This window comes from Lonchura striata, chromosome 1, assembly GCF_046129695.1.
Source record: "Lonchura striata isolate bLonStr1 chromosome 1, bLonStr1.mat, whole genome shotgun sequence".
In the NCBI taxonomy this organism is placed as follows: domain Eukaryota; kingdom Metazoa; phylum Chordata; class Aves; order Passeriformes; family Estrildidae; genus Lonchura; species Lonchura striata.
Window position 1 is genome coordinate 95,311,541 of NC_134603.1, and position 15,113 is coordinate 95,326,653.

General features: G+C 39.7%; 1 long non-coding RNA gene across 1 annotated transcript in view; it reads right to left on the reverse strand.

Moving 5' to 3' along the window:
- Positions 1-6,018, reverse strand: part of LOC110470723 (uncharacterized) — a 59,454-nt gene extending 53,436 nt beyond the window's left edge. Inside the window, exon 1 of the long non-coding RNA XR_002465471.1 lies at positions 5,912-6,018. This is a non-coding gene — a long non-coding RNA (uncharacterized LOC110470723). The remainder of the gene's footprint in view (positions 1-5,911) is intronic.
- Between the last annotated feature and the right edge of the window lie 9,095 nt (positions 6,019-15,113).

Sequence of the window (15,113 nt, forward strand, 5' to 3'; positions counted from 1 at the left end):
CCTATTTGTAGACATGCTTTTTAATCCTTTTTCTGCAACTTCCCCTCATAGTCAAGTTCTGGAATGTTTCTTTCCCTCTGGGCTTGGTATTTACCTATCTCTTCTCAGAGGCAGGGAATACTTCATCTTCCCCAAATGCAGGACACCAGACACATGTAGATATGAGAACTATACTGTTTCTTACAGGAAAGTATTCCCAGGCTGCTAAGTAAATCTCAGGGTCCTCTGTAACAGAGACTAATGCAGCCAATATACTAAAATCATAGTAATTCTCCAGTAGTTCCCATCTAATTGGAATTATCCTGAAATACACACTTCCAAGCTTAAGTAACAGAAGATGGTCCCAAAGATGAGAGACAGGAGAATTTCCCCCTGGCCCAGACCCCATTCCATCATTCTGAAGGAGCCTTCTTGATACTGCAGATGTTTCATGCTTTAATATAGCACTTTTTAAAATAAAGCGCCTTCTCTTCATACTTCCACTTCCATGAACCCTGAGCAAGATTATATGAAGAATCAGCCAAGAATCAGCCAAGCTTTATAAGCCCCACTGTAAGAAAAGCACTGCAAGTTTATCTCAGATTTGCAGGGCCAGCTCATGGCCCACAAGCAAAACCAACCTTTGCTTTTCCCTGCCTGTCAATTTCTCAAGCTAATTAATCAAGGTTATTTTCATTTTCTTAACAAGACAGAACTGTTACAGCAGTGAAAAAGCTGTATATAGGTATTTTACTTTATTTTAATAACAAACCAAGAAAGAAAGGGAAAGAGGAAACTAGAAATCATTTGTCTGAAAACACCCAAATCTGAAACCAAAAAATTCTGTAGAAACCAGCCATCTTTATTTTAAAGTGATAAAATATTCAGGACTGCAGATGATACGCTTCTCTTTTCCCTGTGGCTGCTTTTAAACTCTGAAATAAGATTAGATAAAATTTCTCAAAAAAAAAAAAAAAAAGCAAAATAAAACCACCCCACTACATATTCACAGTTTACCCATACATCAACATTAAAACACTCATGTTTTTTAGCCTGTACCTATCACATAGGTTAATAACTCATCTTCAGAGGATTGGAACAATGGCTCCTTTTATTTTTAACATGTTTTAGCACCAGATTCATCTGTGGGGGAATTGCTGGGGAATTAATTTTTCAGAATCTTAGCCAGAGAAGGGCAGGGGCAGGGAAGGAGTGCAGGCTGAAGAAGAAGCTGACTCTGCTTCACTGTCTAGTTCATGGCTTCCATTCGCTGCTGGAGGATTATGTGGCTATGGAGGATAAACCACACTCTCCTAGAGGTCAATTCACTGCTGAAAATTTCAGCCATAAATTCTATGTAAAAAGTAATGTTAAACACAACTGGGCTGTAATTTTCTTGTCTACTCAATTACAGCAAAAATCAGAGGACACTCCACCCATATGTTGCAGGAGATACTAACTCTGTGTAACATGCTGAATTGCAAGTTTAAATCCAGATATCTGGGGAGAAATCTGGACAGCTCTTCCAAACTTGCTAAATAGTTTGTTTCAAGAGCAGAGAGTTAGGTTGGTTTTTCCCTGGGAAACAATGTTTTGTGACACCTTCCTACACAGGTAACCTGTGTGGTAGCCTGACCCACTGCTGTTGACAGAAATCCAGTCCTTATGGAGCAGAATTTCAGGAGAACTCATCAGATGCTTCTGGCAAGTATCTGCCAACTGTGCTGCATGTGGACAACCTCATGAAATTCAATTAAGCAACCTTGCAGTTGCAAGCAGGGCAGACACCCCGGCTGGGATTTGAGCAATTGGGATCTGTACTGCATCTACCTCCGGTCAAGGCCAGGATTTGGATTCGGCACCTTTTATAAGCAGCATATGCACACACAACAGGATGCAAGAGTCCAAGTTAACAGTTGTATTCCTGGTTTTTTTATTTTACCTGATGGCTGATGGGTGCTGCTTTTCCCATTGAAGTTACACCTTGCAGGTGTCCTGACTTTGGTGGAAAGCAGAATTGGATGGAAAACCAAATGTAGCAACAAACCATGGAACCGTTATTCACTGTCTGATGGCAAGGAATAGGCATAGCTGCCTTGGAAAGTGCACACCTAGCCACATAATTATTCTACAATTGCTTCTTAATGCAAAGGATAAAGCCTTTCACCTCCTTTCAGCCTTTTCCCATGGCCAACACTACTGTTCTGTAATAACTCATCTCTGAGTAACTAAGTAAACAGCATTACAAAATAATTTCTGGAGCCAAATATCTGATAAAGATGATTAATGCCTCATGAAATGCCCAAGTCATATTTGCAATAATTGCAATATTTGAGATGGATAAGAGGAGAGAATTATAGGATTTGCTGTAAGGCTGAATTATCTACAGGAAGTTCATGTGAAAGTCACGCTACCATCTAACTCACTGGTACCTGCCAGGCACACTCCTTAACAGCTGGCTTATTTGTTTTCTGGATTTTAGAAGTAGAGTTAGAGTTTTGAGGTAGATTTTTTTTTTTTAAGCTACCTTCATAAATACCCTGATTCTTGAGAGAGACCATATTGGTCTAGAAACTGCTGCACAAATACAGGAATCTTTCCCAGTGAACAGAGTTTTGGGATATTCTTGAATGGCTGCCCAAACCAAAGTTTCACAATGTTTGTTCAAGACAAAGTTTGCCAGCAAATACAAATGTTCTTTCAAAGAAAAGTGATGTATTTCTTCTTCTGAACAACTCACGTGGGTATATTCTGTAGTTTCCCAGCACGACAAAAATCTAAATTTTTGGCATGTTTTCTCCATGCTTTGGAGGAAAGAAGACTGAAAGGTACTATCTTAGAGGGCTTCAACCATTTCACATTATATAGTCCATAAACTGTGAAGACAATTATGGATAACTTCTTTTTTGCCTATGGTGGGATAAAGAAACTCTTCTGTTTATAATAATAGATTTTCTTGGTAACCAGCTAATACACAATATGGTAACATTTGATGAAAGAACAATACAAGAGATATTACTGTTGGCAACCATCTACGCCAGAGCTCTCATATTTATTAAAGCAAAATTATTATTATTACTACTACATCATTTTGTTAATAATGACTGAACACTTAGTAAGGATTGTTAAAATCTAAATTCACAACTGGAGTTGTTCTGACTGGACATAACTGTTTTGTTTTTGCTTTCGTGATGCCTTAAGGTTCTCTCTTATAGTCAGTCACTTCTCTGGTGCTAATGAAAAGGCTTGCTGCAAATACACCAATTTAATTATTATTCTGTGACCACTCCTATACCCCCCAGCCCCAAATTGCACCAACATGAACACCAGTGGCAAACAAGCACAAACAGGGCATTAAAAAGGTCAAAGAAAATTAGTTTTCAGCTTTAAAAAGGTATTTCTGTAAAACTCTTCTCTGCACCTGCTGAGTCCTTGTAGCCCATAAAACTTTTTGTACTCCTGCAAACTGCTCATTTCACGTGCAGAGGCAAGGAGGAAATATCTGGAAGAGGAAAGCTGGCACTGAGGAGGATCCTTCTCCAGCCATTTGTGTCTATCATGTGAAAACTCCATGCTGCCTTGAACAAAGTGTAGCAGAGAAAGAATGTGGACAGACTTTTCCCACCATTTCCAGAGCAAACAAGTAGAAACAGGAAAATGTCTTGCAGGCCCATCTGAACACAGATGGGTGCACAGGGGATATGGCTGAGCCACCACACTCTGTTTTGTGCATTCAGTTTTTATAGCAAAGTCATCTTTTTCTTAAGGTGTACTGCAATATCCAGTCACTTGCAGCTACCACCAAAGAGCCTGGTGGTTTAGCACATTCAGACTTACATCCAGACTCTTTTTACCCACCAGAAGACTCAATAAGTAACAGAGACACCCTTACTTGAGCCCTTCCTGTGACTGTAAGGTCCTGGTGCAGGAGATGGAGCACACCGTGCTCCAAAGACTCAACACTGAGGGTAAGCACAGTTGCCAGTGCTTCTCTGCCCAGTCACCACAAGTGCTGTGGCAGGAGACACCGACAGAATTGGCATGGCCTTCATCTGCTCATCTGGTGGACCTCTCCTTGGTTCTCCAGAATGCCCTTGAATAAATCCCGCTTCCTCCCTTGTTAGCAAGGAGGGAAGCTGGTCTGAAATCAGCTTAGTCACGATCACTGATGCAGTTGCACAGCACTTACTGAAACAAAGAAACCTTTTCTACCCACACCCAATCTGATATTACACTACCCTGACCTATAACAATACATTTTTGGAAGTACTTGTCAAGAGTGACAATTTTCCTAACAATCACTCTGACAGAGGAACATTAGAAAACAAGCAAGCACAGAAACCTGCAGTAAATGTGACTTCGGAAACTACAACATTTCTTTTATTTACAAGGAACAAAGGACCTCATGTGTGTCAGGAATAAATAAAAATCAGCCTCCAGCTTTCACAAATGAATAATCATGTGTAGAAAACATAGCGTTTTTGTTAAAAATAAAGATGCAATTTGCAATTAACTAAGGAACAAGAACTATTTCTTCTAGAGCCAATCTAGTGAGGTTTTTAAAACTGGCATATTCTGATCTCATCTGTTTCCCTATGGGCAAAGAAGCTGATCTTGAGCTTTCCTGCTGCAGATCAAAGTGATGGCTACAAATGTTAGTAAAACAAAGTCTCCCTTAGTGTAAGGCAAAACAGGATAAAAAGCAAACAAGAAAAAAACTTCTGCACAAGGATATAAGACAAAATGGGAGAGTACTTCTGCCATGCTAAGAAAGATGAACATCTACTAAGTCTTGGATTTCAACAAATACAACATTATTATGATAGGAGACTGGTTACCATATATGCGTCAACTCTCTGGGGAATCTGATTTTTATTTTCCTTCCTGTTCAAGGGACAGTTGTTCATATATTTATTTGCATTGACATAATGTGGAGATGCAGGCTGTGATCAGAGGTCCATTGTGTAAGGTGCTGTACACACAGTTTATCAAAACAGCCTCCGCTTCAGAGACCCTCCAGTCTAAACAGGGAAATTCTAGAAGTCCCGAGGGGAAAGAAAGCTTGTAACGTTTCCAAGAGAGAACCAGAAAGTCTTTGGAAAAGCATCTTTGGGTGGCATTTTAGACTAAAAGGAAATCTTGATGTTCTCATTTCAGCGATATATTTCCTTGGGTTTGTGTCATTAGAAATCTTACCTGTATTTTCTCAGCAATTAGATCAAAACCATCGCAGATAATAAAACTGAGGTTTGAAGTTTGTGCCCACTGCAAAACCTAACCAGAGTACCTTTCTATCAGAGAATCCATTGCTTTATGAATTCTCACAATTCCTTCTCAAACATCAGGTACCAGAAAATCCTCATTTACTCCTCATCTGCAAATATTGCAAACTAACTCCTTCTTACTCCACTACTTGTTCCATTTTTCTTGAAGATCAAGGGAACTTGGAAAAATACAGAAAGGTGGTCCACATAAGTGTCTGTCTCTGTCACATGGGGGACAGAGAAATAAAAATTCTGAAGGCAAGTCCACTGGTGCATTTTCAAAATTAAGTCCTGAAATATCTTGAGACGATACTTTGAAATTAATATTTTCAAAGAAAATTATTCCCAGATTTGTTTATGTAAAAAAAAAAAAAAAGCAAAACAGCAGAAACAGGTGTGTTCCTATTCAAATTATCTTGCATCCATTTAGAGACAAAATTATTAAACATACGGCACAATGAAATGTCACCCTCTAAACATAAATATGCACTAGAAAGAGAATTGTGGGCATTTTAAGCAGGAAATAAATAAATGGCGGGCAGGAGACAAGGAGTTTAGGGAAATAGCTTTACTGGGAATGCGGCTGTTTGAGGGCATATTCTTTCTTCTCTGTTCTAGAAAAGAAAAGGATGAAGCAGGGAACACAAAAACTCGAGGGTAATGCTTACCTTCATGTTCATACAGAATCACGGCATCATGAAGCCCCTTGTCTTTGAACCTCCTCTCTTTTTCCAGCAACAGCACGCTCCCTTTGGTCTCTGAATGGACTTCAGGATTCTCTACAAGTCTGCAAAGAAAGAGATGGATAGAATGAAGAGATCCTTGCTCCTCGGCTGAGTGGTTGGTAGAACTTCATCACTTAAAAATTATTTCTCCTTAAGGGACTTTAGATATGCATTAGACTTCTGTCCTACATCTTGGCAAGCAGCAGAGATCTTTAAAGGAGCGTTACTTCTGCTGGGATGTGCTGGAGGACAAGGTGAGTAAGAGGAGAGAGTGAAAAAGCAGCACATTTCTTGCTGGTTATCCACACTAGGCTGCACCCTCTTAGCCTTCCTTTGTGAACATCAGTAAAACACATTTATATTCCATAGAAATACTGCTGCTAGATCAATGGACAAAATTCTGACGTGGAAATGCATGGAATTCTTGGAATTTAAGGGAGAAAAAATTGTTATAAAATTCACAAGTATTAATTAACTGGTAGAAGATGTAAATGTTATCCATTTTATCACTTACATAGTTACGTTCTGATCTTATGTTTCAACAGTTGAACACAGCAAAAACACTTCACTAAGATCAGATTGCAAGTGTTGTTTTTCTACTAAGCAAATAATGGCACAATCTACTTTGGCTCTGCTAGCTGTAAAAAAGAAAAAAATTTCTTTTTTTTGTACAGCATCTTCTGAGTTACAAAAATGTTAATCCCCGATAGAACTGGAGGACCTAATTTTGTAAAAAGCAGAACATGCCTGATTTAGTAAAGGGATTTCTGTTCTGAAGCTTTCAAATCTCTTTTTCACCCTCCTGTCAATCACTGAAGTGAATCAACCTTTTAGTGGAAGCAACGTCATCTAATCTAGAGAGAGAAAAAAGGGTATAAAAAACCTAGGTCAGCAGTATGGCAACCCATTGTGCTGTGTTCCAGACACAAGATTCATAAATTCTTTAGTTGACAAATGACCTTGAAAAGTACATAGATGTGAAGAGCAAAGGCAGATGAGAGCCCAAAGTATTTGAAAGAAACTGCAAGTCAGGGACACGGTCGTAGGCAGGCTAACCTGTCCAACTTCACCACTGTCAGCCTCTGGTAGCCTTCCATTTCAAAGTAAGGAGGAGACTGCAGAGTTGTTGGACAAAATCTGCTAAAGCATTGTCAGGTAGGTGTTTTTATAAATAAATTCCTAGACAGCAAGTGTTTTACCAAACATGGATGCAATACTCCTTCAAAACAACTGCTGTGCCCTCGTGTGAGTGAAGTAATTCTTAAGACAGTGGCTTCTACAAGTGTTTCTTTTTTTGTTTTGTTTTGGTTGGGTTTTTTTTGTTTTGTTTTGTTTTTTTGTGTTTTTGTTTTTGGTTGGTTGGTTTGGGTTTTTTTTTAACTTAAATTCTGGTTAGCAAAATGAGTCTAAAATATGCTGAATTCTTAAGCCATTGCCATTTAAGTGGAATGATTTGATATAGAGATTTGATATAGAGCAATAAATTATGGAAATTTTTTAACTCACTGGAAAAATCACTGACACTTTAACCAAGCACTGAAGAAATGAAAACCTGGAATGTCATACTTTTAGTCTTTATTACTTCATCACTCTTCATCTGACCATGTTATCTGTCCCTGAAGCATTAACTGGATCTGCAATAAAATCTATACAGTAGACAAAGAGGTTTCTATGCTTTGGATCAGCTATTCTAATCTAGGAAATTCTTTTTTTGTAGTGAAGTTTTAAAGCTTTGAGAAGCATTCAGCATTTGTTATAACTTATACAGGAATAAACTTAAACCCTAAATTCACTAAATGAAACCTGTCATTGCCAAGGACCACAATGAAAAGAGATATTTATTCAACATGGTTTCCAGTGTCAAGGACTAAGGTCATGGTTTATGGTTGTTTCTTATGTAATGAACATGAAAGATGCAAAGGATTCCATTTTAGGACAGAATTAAAATGAGCTACTTAATATACTAAAAGCTGGTGAACACTGTGTTACAAGTCCACAGTGTTCCACAGTGTCAATTGCTGCCTAAGCCATTAAAGAAATTAAATTGATTAAGTTTGAAAAATAACCTGTGAGCTACTGAGAAAAAATTTCTGTTGCCCCTCAAGACAACCTGTGTATTACTACCTGCATGAAGATCAGGGTAGCCTTAAAACCTCCCTTGGTTGCATGCTGGGTGGGAACATGCACCTCAAGCCTTCTAGCCTAAATATGAGGTTCTTATGAGTTTGAACCACCAAGTGAAGCTCTTCACTTCCTCCAGCTTCACACAAAGACCACATAAGGCCACAATTTTACATTCTCTGAGTACCCACAAATCAGGCCAACCGTAAAGCTGGCCTAAGCTTATGCAAAAGGTGCAAGATACTACTGCTCAAAACTTGTAGTCTGCATGGAAATAAACTGTTATCTGCCCTGCTACAGATAGCGGCAAAAGTTTCCCACCTGCACATTTCCTGCATGTTTTGTTCTTGCTCTCATATATCTTAACCTATTACATAATAATTGATTAGTACCACCAGAGAGATAAAACAGTTCTTCCCTGGCAAGTACAGGAGAATTGCAGGGATAATTAATTAATGTTTTATTATGCAAATAGATATTTCTTTACAGCTGGAATTTTTCATAGCATTGTAGAAAGACTTAATCTCTGGTTCGGAAATCTCACAGCCACAAACCACAGGAGGCTGGAAGTGCATCACTGCTACTTGCCCTCTCCATACACTCTTTCCTTAGACATCCACATTTAAAACTGTTGCAGACAAGGTTCAGGGATATAAGAAAACTTAGTCTGGCATGGCACAGCCATTCCTTTGTGTAAGAGAGCACAATTTCAGGAGGACATTTTTACAGTATTTACTTTCTTTTCTTCAAATGCCAGTTCTGTTACATTGCTCTTCCATGAAGTGTAAAACATGCAAGTGGATTCAGAGCTAGAGGAAAGGTTACTGAATAGGAAGCTTGATCCCACCAGATCATATACAGCTAAATTCTTGATTCCAATAATGGGTTGAATTCAGCTCCGGGGAAAAATGGCAGCATAGATATTATGACAAAAAACAGCCCTAGGATCCTACAATGAGGAAAAAATGAAGGAACCTGAAACAGCATATGTAGAAATGAAAACTGGGCACTACTCTGGTCTGGGGTTTTTTTAATATTTAATTCCCTCCACATAAAATTTTAGGTATATTATAATAACAATCCATCAATAAATAAGGATTCTTTTTATTCAATGTTTTCACCTTCTGAGAAAACCACGGCCTGGAGTTTAAAGACATTTAAAATTCCTCCAGTGGGTCATCTTTTCTTCTCTGTCAGCTGCCACAGTCACTTCAATTACTGGCTTGGATTCTGCATGTTTCTGCAAGCAGTCCAAGCAGTCTCTAATATTTCACATTGGTAAGTCTTTGCCTAAAGCCTAGTATGAAAAAGAAGGGCAAAGCAAAGCTGGAAGACTAGGAAAATATTCCTCCAATTTTAAGAAAAAGAAAAGTTTTTTAGCTTTGATAAAAAATTGCCATCCCATTTCTATTAAAAAAAAGGGAAAAAAAATCTGGAAAACAAAACTGCAGACGTGTGTCTCAAGCAGTTACTAAAGGTGCTTATCCAGGCTTTGAAGAATGGTTTTCCCATGTCTCAGAAAGTCTTTCTTCCATGTTTATTACAGATGCCTAATAAAAAAAGAGTTTTGATGGTACTTTTCCCTGGGACTAACTTACTTTTTCCTGTGCACATTTATTTTAGAACACAGGAACTTATCTTTGAAAATTCTATTTCTCCATCAAATTTAGCTAAAACAGTGAGTTCAAAATTTTCCAAGAGGATTGTTCAGATTAGTATAGCACATATGTCTATGGGCCCACATATGTGGGTCCACAGGAAGTAGTTTTGGCTCAGTTCTCTAAGAAATACAGAAAGATAATAAATCCATGCTCAAAGGTAGGCTGAGAGTCCCCTGCTAAACTAGGCTGAGAGCATTAAATGGTCAGGCCAGCAAAGAAGAGGTGACACAGGGTTTACGTAACCCAGATCTACTGCCAGCAGGAGCAACAACCAGGAAACACGAAGGTGGGAGGAGACAAGGAACAAAAGGAAAGAAAAGGAAAAAAAAAAGCTTTTCTAGCTGATCTGCTTGATTGATGTGATTAATTGCCACCTACACAGGTAGGTGTTGCTTCTGTTTATTTAGCATTCTGCCAGCAACAAATGTTTGGGACTTCTGGTTGCTTCGTGGACTTTGTCTACCTGGAAGTCAAAACCAGTTGTATCTTACACATCATCACTGACTAAACAAAACATCAGGAGTACAAAATAAACAATCCTAAATAGCTGGATGCAGGGACAGTGCATTCTCTTCCCACCTGCCAGAGAGCCAGCAGGAGTGGGATCCATCCAGCTCCTTACACAGCTCCTTCTCTTCTGCTATGCCTCCTTCCTCAGAAAGATGCTGGTAGATCACCAAGAGACTCATAGCTATGAATACTCCTTGAACCTTGTGACCTTCAATATTTTAAAGTATCTACTTCGTGTGCTCTTACCATTGGGGAAGACAAAGCAAGCAGGGAGAACAAAGGGGAAAAAAAATGACCTATCAGGACATAAGCAAAGAAACTGAAATTCAACATACAGGTATTGCAAGAGTTGCTTTGGAGCAGCATATTTTGATTTTGTTTGTTGTTTCTGTGTTTAAACATCTTGTCTGGACAGAGTTTAACAGAAACTGCCACATTTACAAAGAATAGGTAAAATGGAAGATGGTAAAGTACTCTACTTTAGAATAAACATACACATTTTTATTCCACAAAGAGAGATTTTGAAAAATCTTTTCCAACTTTAGTCATGTCTGAGAAGTATATATTGAAAACATTTCTGCAAGTGTTCAAAGGTTGAGTGACTGTTCTCTTTTAGCCACTGGCATATGTAAAGATATGTTACCATTCCTCTGTCAGAGCAGCTAGCATTTCAAGTATCAGTAATCTGTATAGCAATCAGATTTATTCTCACCAGTTTCCACATATTAAACACATCAATAGTATGCACCAAGGAAACAATAACTAGAGCCATGTCAAACATTTTTCTAAGGTTTCATTTTCAGTCTAGCTAATATTTTTTCACCATGCCAGGACTTTCCAACCTCTCACCAAGTCTGTGAGCACACCTTATTTAGTAACACACACAGCTACAAGAAGCAACATGCACTTAGATACTTGTTCTAGTGCAAAAGAAAAACCTAACTGTAGGAAAACATACTTTTGATCAATAGTCAATGCCCTTGAACAAAGGAGACATGGGAGAAAAAAAGGCAAGTTCATCAGCAGATCTGTTAAAAAAAAAAAAAAACATGGAGGGAGCTTGGAGCACTTTGTGTCATGCTGCTTCAGTGCTTTATCTTGGCCAGGGAACATACTGAGCATGGCTTTCCCAGCTGAAAATAGGTGTCTATTGTTTTCACTTTTGGTAAGAAGCCAATTAGCTGTCAAACATGGCCATCACAAAATTGCTGGTGTGCATGGCAAAGAAAAAATACTTTTGTTACATGTTCGCTTTGTCAGAAACAAGTTATAATGCAAGAATTTCAAGCAAGGATGAGGTGAGGGTTATGTCCTTGTTCACAGGGTAATCAACATGCAAACCTTCCTGTTCAGCTAGGCTTGAGCTGATGAGGAAAATGGGTGAGGATTTATAGAAGACTCATGTGTAACACCCAGAATAGGCGTTACACAGAACATTTTAAATACTACAGGACAACACCTCTTACATAATTACACCACCTCCTGATATGGATCCCAATATATACAGTCAGATGCTGAGATTCTTCTTTTTGTTGTCAGTGACATTTGCAGAGGACATGAAGAGAGCTGCATTGTCACAGGTGAGTGAAGCCAAAGTTGCACAGTACCAGAAAGGCTCAATCTGCATTAGAACTGAGCAGCAACAACAGATTTGAGATATAACACATGCCTGCTTCCGCCTATTAGGGTTGCAGCATTCTTTCAGCATGTAATTAGCACTGCTTACCTGTCTTAGTCAATATTCCTCTGCCTAATATGTGGCATTAAAACTAATCACCCAAGTATTGCAAATGCCACATTTCCAGTCCAGGGATATGCAGTGCCCAACCACCCAGTCCTTCATACCAGCCAACATGACCGTCAGCAGAACAGTTTTCAGTAAGAACACCCAGCACCTCCAAGCCTAATGAGCACCTGCTTGGGCAGGGGTTTCCAGGCTGCCCTTGGAGCTGAGCTGAGCAAGCTCAGGTGTGGCTGTGTCCAGCCTGCCAAGACCTATCATGCCTGGGGCTTCTGAGGCTGGTCATTGCATGTGTACAGTACAGCGAAGGATGAGGAACAGCTAATGCATGGCTGACCTTCCTTATTATTGCTTCAATCCTTAATCATTTGCTTTGCCTGCCCACAGCAAAGCTAACCATTAGAACCAGAGACAATGGCTACTACAGGCACAAGAGCTCTGGGCTACCTGTGTAAATAGATCTCCAGAAGGTTAGCAAAGGTCAGTGACCATTGTGGTCTACCAGCTTGTTGTGGTTTAAATCCAGCTCAGCCCCACATAGCCACTGTGGAATGGAGAAGCACATTGGAAGGGTAAAAGGGCAAAACCTCATGGGTTGAGATAAAAACAGTTTACTAGGGAAAGCAAAAGCTGTGTCCACAAGCAAAGCAAAATAAGAAATTAATTCACTACTTCCCATCATCCATCTTCAGAAGAGCAGGGCTCTGTCATACATAAACATTACATGGGAAAGCAAATGCCATAGCTCAAAATATTCCCCCCACCTTCTCCCTTTCCTGCAAGACCTTCTTGTTGGGCATGGTGCTGTGTGGTACTGGGATCTCCCTTTGCCCAGTTGGGGTCAGCAGTCCCGGCTGTGATTTTTTCCCAGCTTCCTCATTGTTGGGGCAGAAGACAAGGCAGAAAAAGCCCTGATGCCATGCAAGCATGGTTCAACAATAACTAAAACACCCCTGTTTTCAACACTTTTCACCTCAAATCCAAAACAGAGTGCTGCACAAGCTACTGTGAACAAAATTAACTCTTTCCCAGACAAAACCAGTGCATAGCTGAAGAAAAGAGTAAAGGAAGACCATATATTTTGTCCATTATAAAGAGATAAACCCCTGCCTGCATCAAACCCAGATGCGACTCTTCCACACCGGTGTTGTTTATGTCCCACCAAGGATAGAGATCTCATACATCTACAGCATCAATATCTGTTCCCAGACAGGCCTTCGTATCCTAAGAACACTGAATCTGCACAAGGCTGCATTTGCCCTGCTGCCCCTTGGTAGAGGCAGTAGGGCAAGTGCACAAATGCTTCCCTGTTCACTGAGCTGGTGTGCCTTTTGCTCAGGCAGCACGTCCTGGGTGAGACAAGTCTGCTTTGGAATTTTTATTTAGCCATAACCCCTTAGAACTGGTGAACCAGGCCTTTCCACCACGGCAACGTCAAATCCCTGCAAATGCTGTTGGAAGGAAGAGCTAGAGCAGTAAGAACTTATTTTTACTTCATGTACTGTACATGAAATTAGAATTATGGATACTTGGCCTCTTGGACAGGTTTAGCTGGAGATACACAAACCAAATGCCCTTTTCCTCTTGCATCTCTTTTATGCTTACCACAAGCATATGTTACACATACTTTTGTGTTCTCTTTACAGTGGCAGGTACCATGTCTAATCCTCTGTTCCCACCATGTGCACAGCTGAATTTGTGTATTACACAACGCTTGCCATCCTAGTTTATTTTCAGTTACTTAAGAGGATGTTTCTCCCTGAGGCACAGTTTCTGTTTAGCTTGCTTAGATGCCACAAATCCAAACCATTGGAAAGAAAAAACTACATATAGTTGAAGAACATAAAACCAGCACTGTGAAAGAGTGCCCCTGGGAGGGAGCAGATGCAATGCAATTTTCAAAATTAAAACTCCTGCAAATAGTTTGCCAGTGCCTTTGATGATGAAAGCAAATTTTATTAAAGTGACAGCAGTTGATTTCCTGCAACTGCACCAATGTCATCCTGCAAAACAAGACCAATGAATAAGTATATATTTAAAGGCAAACAGAATCGACACATTGTTACAACATTAAGAAAGGCATCAGGATCTTCTGCCTCCCCTTCCACAAACATTCTTGTGTCAAGGCTTCCTTCCTGCGGCAGGCTCACCTTCACTAATATCCCCCAACAGCAGGCCAGAGGAAAGGACAGTCTCCTCTAGTGCAGTAGGTTAGTTGCTCTCATGTCCCAAAATAGCAAGTTGTTCAACTGACACAAAGGAAAGAAAACATCCTTGCATCCTGTCTTGCTGCCAGCTTTCAAAAGGTAATTAAACATCCCCCTCTTTCAAAGAGCAGAGTTCTCCAGAATCACAGCATTTGAGCTCTGATGTTGTCAAACAACAGGGGGTTGCTTAAGCTTTGACTGACCTTTTCAAAGACCTACAAGCAATTTAATGGGAGCCCTCCTTAGTGGTGACAGAAATGTTCCATTATCTGCTTCCTACTTTCTAGATTACTTGGGTTAATGGGGAACTTTAACTGTCATGGTCATGAGAGCAAAACCAAGCTGCTTCAGGCAGACTCATGTTCATCTGCATTTTCAGTGCAAAGAAGAGCTTTTCTGTGCAAAACTTAGTGTTAGCTTGATCATGCAAATTTTATTTCCTCAGTTTCTGTTCTATTCACCTGCCATGTCTTTATTATCCTTAACAAATTCTAAGTGCTATAAAGATCTAATCCCACTTCCAACCTATGAAATCGTGATCTCCATGTGGGCCAAGATCATCTGTCCATCTGAGAGCTGATAATGGGTGGAATTGTTTCTGAAAGACCTGCCTGGTAGTCAAGCTCTGCTGGTATCCAGCACACCATGTATCAGTTCCACCTTCTTCTTTCCTGTCCTACACAAGAGATGCTGCAGAGACAGAAGAGAGGAGTTGGGTAAGCAGATGCTATGCTAGGTGAGAACTTCTTGCATGAGGATAATTTCCTTGTTTGTTTGCAATCCACTCGAAGCAAAAAAACACTAGGGAGCAGAATTCACCTCAAAATTGATTCTACAATTCATGTTTGTTTTCTTTCTCTTTCTGTTTTTCTTCAAACTGAGTCCAAATGCTGAATCAAATTCTG